This window comes from Artemia sp. Qi Xiang Cuo, chromosome 1 (genome assembly GCF_049724085.1).
Source record: "Artemia sp. Qi Xiang Cuo chromosome 1, ASM4972408v1, whole genome shotgun sequence".
Lineage (NCBI taxonomy): Eukaryota > Metazoa > Arthropoda > Branchiopoda > Anostraca > Artemiidae > Artemia > Artemia sp. Qi Xiang Cuo.
In genome coordinates, this window is record NC_142794.1 from 47,265,822 (window position 1) to 47,274,783 (window position 8,962).

General features: G+C 34.2%; 1 protein-coding gene across 3 annotated transcripts in view; it reads right to left on the reverse strand.

Moving 5' to 3' along the window:
- LOC148956399 (E3 ubiquitin-protein ligase PDZRN3-like) overlaps positions 1-8,096 on the reverse strand; it is a 138,128-nt gene extending 130,032 nt beyond the window's left edge. Inside the window, exons 1-2 of one of the 3 annotated variants that reach the window (XM_089107959.1) lie at positions 8,003-8,090; positions 385-481 (exon numbers count right to left, since the gene is read on the reverse strand). The gene's annotated coding sequence lies outside the window, so the exon portion shown is untranslated. Of the gene's footprint in view, positions 1-384; positions 482-7,753; positions 7,811-8,002 lie in introns of those variants that run through there. The other 2 variants (XM_089107968.1, XM_089107974.1) reach the window with 2 other exon arrangements.
- Between the last annotated feature and the right edge of the window lie 866 nt (positions 8,097-8,962).

The following is an 8,962-nucleotide window of genomic DNA, read 5'->3' on the forward strand; positions in this document are numbered from 1 at the left end:
TTTAGACCAGGAGAAGAATTATAAAGGCAGGGAAGGATCCCCCAAATACTGACGCAAATGTTGATAAATCTCAACGTCTGGGGTTTCAATTTATCTTTACTTGCAATTTTTCATTTTGTGCATTTCAAATATAAAGACAGAATGTTTGTAGCACCTGACAATACAATGGCTTAAAACCGGGTGATAAAAACAACTTTTTAATTAGTCTCCAATTTCGTTAACATTTGACAAGACCAGTCCCACTTAGAAAACAACGGAAGCAATAGAGAGAATAGTATTGGAGACAACCCTAAAATTTTCCAGGGTATTAAATTTAGTTAAGAGGACTTTTGAAAATGCATAAAAAAGGTTACAAAGAGCTAAATATGTAATTAATTACGGTACCTTCAAGTATGGCAACGACGATATACAGGCCTATGGACGAGCTAATATTCTGACACTGCGAACGGTTACCAGCCATCCATTTATGTATCCTTCCCTCCTAGGAAAAAAATGTTAGCTTCTCCTATATCAATATTCTTCCTTCCTGCTCGAAATACTCATTATTATATCTCTCCTTATACTGCAAGGCTTAATCTATGTCTTTAAAAGAGAAGACTAGCATTCATCTGGTTTCCTATTTAGTAAACACAAAATAGTAAATTATACCTTGTATTAAAGAAGACTAGAAATTTGTAGTTAAAACTTTTGACGAATACCTTTGTTGTGCGATTTGTTATTCATCATTTTTCAGAGATCATATTGAGAGTCATTTATTCTAGAGATCAGCATAACGAGTGCGCTTCAAAGTTATGGCGGCAACGTCAAGGAATATCATATTTATGAATGTTTTCAAATTCGATCCATCATCTGTGCATATTGAATTTATGAATTGACGTAATCAGACGAAACAATGAGGGTGAGAATGCGTGAGAGATTTTAAGTGGGACAAAAAATAGCTCGAGTGAGGAGGGTAGGTTAGGATGAGAGATGCTTTCCCGATTATGTTTCAACGTAGCAACAACAGCATTTTGTATAAGAACACTTTAGTAGAAACACTTAAAGAATAATCAAATGCCCAGATGCCCAGAAGGTGCCCGAAGTGTTTTTTTTTCTTTTTTAAATGAGCATGTCACAACAACATTGGGTATCATTTTGTCACAATTGACACCAATCCAACACCCATGTGAAGCATGTCATTGGCAGACAATCAAACAGTTCGTGGTAACGAACTGTAAGCAAGGAGCGACCCGGCTGAATGGTAACCAAAACCCTAGAAAACGGAATTTTGATACCAATACATACATCAAAAGAATCAGATTTTAATGCCGATTTCAAATATATAAGTTTCGTCAAATTTAGTCCTACCCATCAAAAGTTACCCGCCTGAGAAAATTTGTCTGATTTTCGAAAAAAGGGGAAAAGACCCCCTAAAAGCTATAGAACCTAATGAAAATCATACCATCATATTCAGCATGTCAAAGAACCCTACTGCGGAGGTTTCAAGCTCCTATCTAAAAAATGTGGAATTGTTCATTTTTTGCCAGAAGAAAGATCACGGATGCGTGTTCATTTGTTTTTTTTTCCAGGGGTGATCGTATCGACCCAGTGGTCCTAGAATATCGTGGGAGGGCTCATTGGAACGGAAATTAAAAGTTCTAGTGCCCTATTTAAGTGACCAAAAAGTGGAGGGCAACTAGGCCCCTCCCACGCTCATTTTTTCCCAAAGTCACCCGATCAAAATTTTGAGATAGCCATTTTGTTCAGCATGGTCGAAAATATGATAACTATGTCTTTTAGGATGAGTCAATCCCCGAAGTCCCAGGGGGAGGGCTGAAATTTATGAACTTTACCCAATGGTAACATATAGTATTGGTTATTGGGAAGTATACAGACGTTTTCAGGGGGGATTTTTTCTGGTAGTGGGGGGTCGGGGTTATGTGGGAGGATCTTTCCATAAAGAAAGTTTTCATGGGGGAAGGGACATTGCTATGAAGGGGGCGCCGGATTTCCCAACATTATTTAAAAAAAGATCAGAAATTATATATATAAAAAAATTTCAACTGAAAGTAAGGAGCAACATCAAAACTTAAAACGACAGAAAACATTACGTATATGATTGGGTTCACCCCCTAGTCAATACCTCGCTCTTTAAGCTAAAGATTTAATAGTACTTTCATAAGAGCTATTTATTCTAATTAACGGCATTTGTGATTAATGGTTCATTTTTAAATAATTTGAACAAAATTCGAACTTTAGCTTAAAGAGCAAGGTATTGACTAGGGGGCGAACCCACTAATATACATATTAAAAATATATGAATATAGAAATTTGTTACGTGAGTTAATTCGTAAGTTACGTATATTTATTACTAATAAAATCGCTCGTAAATAAAATTAAACAGGTTTCGAAAAAGCCATTTAACCAAATAGAAGTAAAATTAATATTCAAATTTTGTTTTAATTATTCATGTACGGTGAGCCAAAATCAAAACCTGTATTAATTCAAAAACGTTCAAAAATTAAATAAAAAAAAAAACAAGGTAAACTGAAGTACCTACATATGTTCACAAGAAAAATATTTCGAGCCTCATACCTTTGCTCAATCTCAATTTATAAGGTTTTGAAGATATGTAAATCTATTTCTTAAATTTAGGAAGAACATTTTTGATACTGCATAAAATTCAACTGAAATAACAGGAACTGCACTTTCAAAAACTATAGTTAAAAAAAAGGAATTAAAAATTAAGGTAAAACTTTTTTTTCAGAGGTAACCTGCCGTATTTACAATCTCCTAATTCCTAGACGTAAGAGAAGGGTAGAGATAGTAGCTAGACAAGCTCCCCCCTCAATTAAAATCCTGAAAAAGGCCCTTGCAACATCCGAGCATGAAAGAGCAGAAATCAATTTTAAAGGAACATAGAAACTTCAGATGGAGCCACAACAGCATACATGAGTGTTTGCTCAACTCACCACTTATAAGGTTAAATTTGCATTTGTGATATCAGGGATGAAGGTAGGGGAGGCAGTCTCGAGGTCAATCCATCCCTAAAACGTCCAAATATGTGTCTGTTTTCATTTGCGATGTCTGCCAGACTTGCCCTCCTTCCGAATGAATGTCCAAGTGTGTGCATGTACGCTTTTATCCTATCAAACACTAATTATCATTTTCTGCATTACTTACTTTTCAGCTGATGGGAACAAACAGGTCTGACCTTTAAGGGGAGAGGAATCACATGATTTTTCCCGGAGGGGGTTATTATTTACCAAATCTGCAAAGTTGGGGAATCCCACTGAATATCCCCCATGTAAGTGTATGCAAGTTTCTAAACATTTGGATGTTTCCCTATATTTGGCGAAACTGTTTATACAAAATTTGGCTTGTTTTCAGCCAAGTGTAGATAATACTTTGGCATTATGAGCGAGGCGTCGAAAAGATGGCAATTGATCTTCTCATGACGATCATTGTAACTTCGAGTATTAAAGAATAATGGCAGCAAAAGCCAAGTCTTTTGGGTTCTCATTGGGGGAAACCCCCTTCTGTCAGAAATCAGTCTAGCCTGAATAAACCTAATCCTTATTTGTTTTGAAAGCTTAGGTCAACAACGAAATAATGGAGCAGCTTTGCATATCAAATTACGATGGCGGCATTACATAAGGTATATATTTATACAGCACAGTGTAATAAGTAAACAGCATATCGGGGGTTCTTTATAATTATGCCCACTATTAAGAAAAAGGCTGTCAAAACTCAGTTCAAAAACTGAGCCAAGTCACAAATAGAAAACTAAACTATACTAATCTTCATTTGAAACTAGTAAGAAACAAAAAGGTCATTCTTTGCAACTCCAGTTTTCGGAAACTAAAAAAATCCAATATTTTTTTTACAGCGGATCACAGTAAGAACTGAACTTTCCCTATTTAAAAAATTATTTTCCACAATTTGGTTCTTTCTTTACTTATAACAATTTTCGGAAAATATATTTTTCATGTTAAGCTACTAAAACATTGTTTCTTGATTTATCATTTTCTCTCCCGATCATTAACTGTTTAAATTTATCAAGATATAGTCTGAGCTCCACGGGGCGAGAACAAGGATAGTGAAGATATATAGCCTACATTATAGAGACTGCTATGATTATGTCTTGGTAAATGATTGATTTAGATACAAAGGATTCCGCTTAATAATTTTCTTGAAATTCCATGGAGGAGGGGGGGGGGAGCTTTTAAAGATGAAAGGCTTCCACCGTTTATGAAGGTTCCAGTATTTTGAAAATTCCACAGTGGGCCGACGCAAGCCGTCCGAGTGAAGTGAGGCCTGCGAAACTGGATTTCTGGCAAACAAGACCTGGCGAAGGATAATTTACAAAAAAAACGGTATTTGTTTAGTAGGCTGGCAACACGCGAGAAAGACCGCATGGAATTTTTAAAGATGCTATATGAAAATTGGGTTTCCGCTGCCTAGTGAGGTATTGCTCACTCCCTGACAAAGATTTAAACTTTAGTTTTTTGGGGTTGATTGGGACACAAAAGGCAGCTAGGTTAGGCCACGTATTTAATATATACTGTGCTTTACCCCCACCCCTAATGTGCAAATATATAGCCTAAATTTGTTTCTGAACTATTATATTTATATCATACTTTGTTTTGTTTCATTAGCATTAGCCAAACTTCCCTTCTCGTGTGTTGTCTGGCTACTAAACAAGAACCAAAAAAATATAGCTAAGGGTGTTAACATGATTACTTTTTATGATGGATCCAAATATTTAATACAAATCTTTCGATTACTCACATTTTCTGTATTTCCAAATATCATAATAAAGAAATAAATTTTACAAGAAAGTGAAAATTTATGCATAAATAATTTCTTAGATCCTATTACCTTTCCAATTATTTTTAAAGTGAAAGGAAAATATTGAAGACTGATAACACTTAATAAGAAAATGAGCGCTGAAAAAAAAACCGTTTTATACAAGTAACAGTAAAAGTCGAGTATTTCGGATTCAGACCCGGAAGGTTTAACATTAAGAAAAAAAGTAAGAAAAATAACAGAAAGAAATTAACAAATACAGAGAAAGATGAGAAAAATTACGAACACTATACAAAAAAAAAGACTCGTATTTCACCAACTATAATACAGTATGTGTTTTTAAACAAACAGAGTACGATAAAGCGCAAGACACAAAGTGTGGTGATGGCTATGCACTAATGTGTATGTCGGAGGTGCCTTCTCACAGAAAATTCTAACAAAATTAAACAATCTTTTTATTTAGAATTATCATGTATAACATTGGTAATTAATTAAAATCAGATATAGGTAAAAAAAAGTGAATAAATTTTCTCTTCTGCTATTTCAGCCAAATTAAATCAACTATTCTCAGATTTTTGTTTTTACCTCCAAGTGCAAAATTGTCTGGGGCTGAAGTATATAATTCCTTATCTTGCTTTCTTGTTAGGAGCATATGAGGTTCTGGCCTGTTTCTGAATTAAACTGTTCTCTATCATTTCTATACATACTAATCCCACTATATATTTTTTCTTATCTCTCTAAGACTTTGTAACAGTCCAATGTAATTATCAATCATTTCTGTTTGATCAAGCATTGTATTAAAGCGTAAAATATTAAATTAATATTCCGATACTACTGATACGAAAGGTTCTAAACTAATATAAAAATTGAATAGAGAATTACAAAATACAACATAAAACTACTTTTAAATGTCAATTAATTGTAGGATCTTTACCAAACACTAAAAAAGAGGCGTAATGCAAAAAAAATTGGCGCATAGAATATTTGGCTGAGTTCTATTAGCTGGGCAACACGCGAGACAGCCACTTGAGAAAAGCAAAGATCAAAGAGGCATTAGCCTACCCAGTAATTCTTATCTGACGCTGAAAAAACAAGGGGTTTCTCCCTCCGATAACTATATTTAAACTTTAGTTTTTTGGGGTTTAGGGGGGAAAAGGTACCAAGGTTAGGTTACGGGTTTAATACATGCTATGCTTTACCCCCACCCCCCTAATGTGCAAATATATAGCCGAAACTTGTTTCTAAACTATTATATTTTTATCCTATTTTGTTTTATTTCATTAGCATTAACCAAACTTCACTTCTCGCGCGTTGCCCAGCTTATAGAACAGTACCGAATATTCTGCTTTCGTGGAGAATTTCATGTTGAAAGAACAAAAACAAAATTTAGAAAATGTTCAAGCACCAAAAAATCTACAATAATTCGTCCCTAAAGTGAAATAAAAGACCATAACCTTTCGAATCAGCAGTTGCGAAACATTTGTTTGATTTTCAACATCCTAATATAATGTTTGATAAAACAACAATAGTTGATAACCGTGTTGGACTGTTATAAAGCCTTCGAGGAATGATAGAAAATCAAAGATATTATATACAGGGGGATTAGTAAAACTAGATATAAGGAAGAATACAGATTGAACTATATTATAATAATGTAATTCAAAACAAGCTTGAACCTCGTACGCTTCTAATAAAGGAAACGAAAGGGGAAATATGCACTCCGTCCCCAAACAGGTTTGTACTTGAAGCGCTGGCTTCAATCGGATAGGGGCATGTTTCCCCGAGATTTTTTGCCCTCTCCCGCGTTGATTTTGAAAAACACCTTTTATGGTAATTCCATTGAAAAAAAAATCAAAACAAGGACAAATCTGCGCCACCATCTAGATTTTTAAAATATACCAATATAATTTTTTTGGAGTGGGAAAAGAAAAAATCATTAAATTCTACAAAAAATAAAAGTATTATAGGAATTTAGACCAGTATGTCATTTAACTAATGATATACTGTATACCATTAGACAGTATATCATTAAATATTTATTTTCCTTTCATTTTTATTTCGTGGTTTACAGTCTAGAATAGCAGCTCAATAAGAGAACTACCATTTGAATCCCACTTAACACTCTTTCCAAGCATAATATACACTACCGGACAATGCACTCCCTCCCCTAATGGTCCCATATATAGCCCTGGGCTATATACAAAAACTAAAAGATAGCACTAGAACAGTGGCATTCTTTCTTTATAAATTGCTGCATGTTTCTACAAATCAAATTTTCATGTTTTCTTCGTTTAAAATCCACATTCTTAAATCCTTTTTAATAATATATTTATCCGACTAATTTAAATTCTTTTGCACTCTGATAATGCTTTTAACGGGTCAAGAATACAGCTACCCGTTACAGTCACCCGAAAATACACCCACCCGCTAAAAAGGAAAAACAAAACATCAAGAGATGAAAAACAATAGAGAAATATATTATTCAGAGCCATATTTAGAACCATTAGGGGGGAGGGGTCGTCAGAGTAACGAGTATTAAATTTGGAAAGAGCGTCTATTGGGGAATGGAATGATTCTACTAATTTCGTCATTAGTTTTCCATTCAGGAGTGTCGCTCTCCTAGACTAGACTTACAAATTATGATTAGTCCAAACAAAATCGCTTATATTTTAGAACTCAGCATAGAAACCCTATTTTTCCAGTTGTTTTTTACTTTCTCACAACTCTATTTTTTTAAACAATAAAAAACTTTAGCGTAAAGAGCGAGGCGTTGAGGAAGGGACAGCCCCTTTCATATTCGGAAAAAATTCTGTTCGTTTTAAGTTTTAACGTCGTTCCTTACTTTCAGTTAAAAAAAACTTGTTTTTTTTTTATTTAATCTCTTATAGAGCCAGACTAATAACGTATATTTTCTCGCTGTTTTGGATCTTGTGATACGTCAGGTTTTCTTTTTTAAAATCGGTACCGGTATACTGTAGTCTAGTCCCGATGAAATCCAATTTCGCCGAAGTAATTGATTGCAATAATGCCGGTGGGCCCGCATAATGCACAAGTACCTCGAATGGTAACACATTGCCTAGCTAGCCTAGGCGGTTAACATAGGCATAGTTTTGAGCTAGCATGATTTCTGTAGGCCTAATCACTTCAAACACATCTCAAAAAACTTTTGTACCACTATTGAAGCGAAAAAGGTATCAAGATTTTATCAATTTACCTTACTAATCTGCTATAAAATGTTATCTTATCGTAAATCCAAATAAAATTAAATCCTATTAATATTTTTCTTTCTCACTTAATTTTCCACTTCCTCTTACAACAGCAGACAGAAGTTGACTGAAGTGTTAGGTTTTCCGACTTCGAAATCTACGAAATTGAACACCGGGCTTCTCTCTCTTTTGCTAAGCCTGTGGTAAAACAAATCAAACAAAAAATTAATTTGATTCTCGAAAAACAAACATCTTGTGGCTTATCTATATCTAGACAAGATATTCAAATTATTATTTGGAAAGCATATTTTATAATATAAAAAGAAATGCCGCGTTATGCAAAAAATAAGTTTTTTATTTGGTCTGGGGAAAATTATGTAGGAAGGATATTTGCATAATAATTTTTTTTTGTTGATTAAACTGAACAAAATCAATAAAATGTGAAATTATAAATAAATGGGGGTATTTGTGCATTATACGGGCCCACCGCTATATACTGTATCAAGGACACGAGAGACGAAACCCGCCAAACGGGTATTTGGAATAGAGAAATTGAATGGAAAGCGTGGTTTTCATTGTGTTTACAATATTTAAACTGTTGTTTTTTTAAGTTTAGGGGGGTAAAAAGTACCTAGGTTAGGTTAGGTTACGTATTTAATATATGCTATGCTTTACCCATCACCCCACCCTAATGTGTAGCCTAAATATATAGCCCAAATTTGTTTCTAAAATATTATGTATTCATCCTATTTTATTATATGTCATTAGCATTAATCAAACTTGACATCTTGTGTGGGCCTGTATAATCCACAAGTATCTAAATAGGATTAAAAATACGAAAAACTTACAATTTGAAGCTTACAAACAGCGAAGTTGAAGTCCGAGAAATAGCATTGTCGTTCATATTTTCCTTTTTTTAAAAAAACTTCATGCTTATGGGGAGATGGTCCACCTTATATCGCATCGTG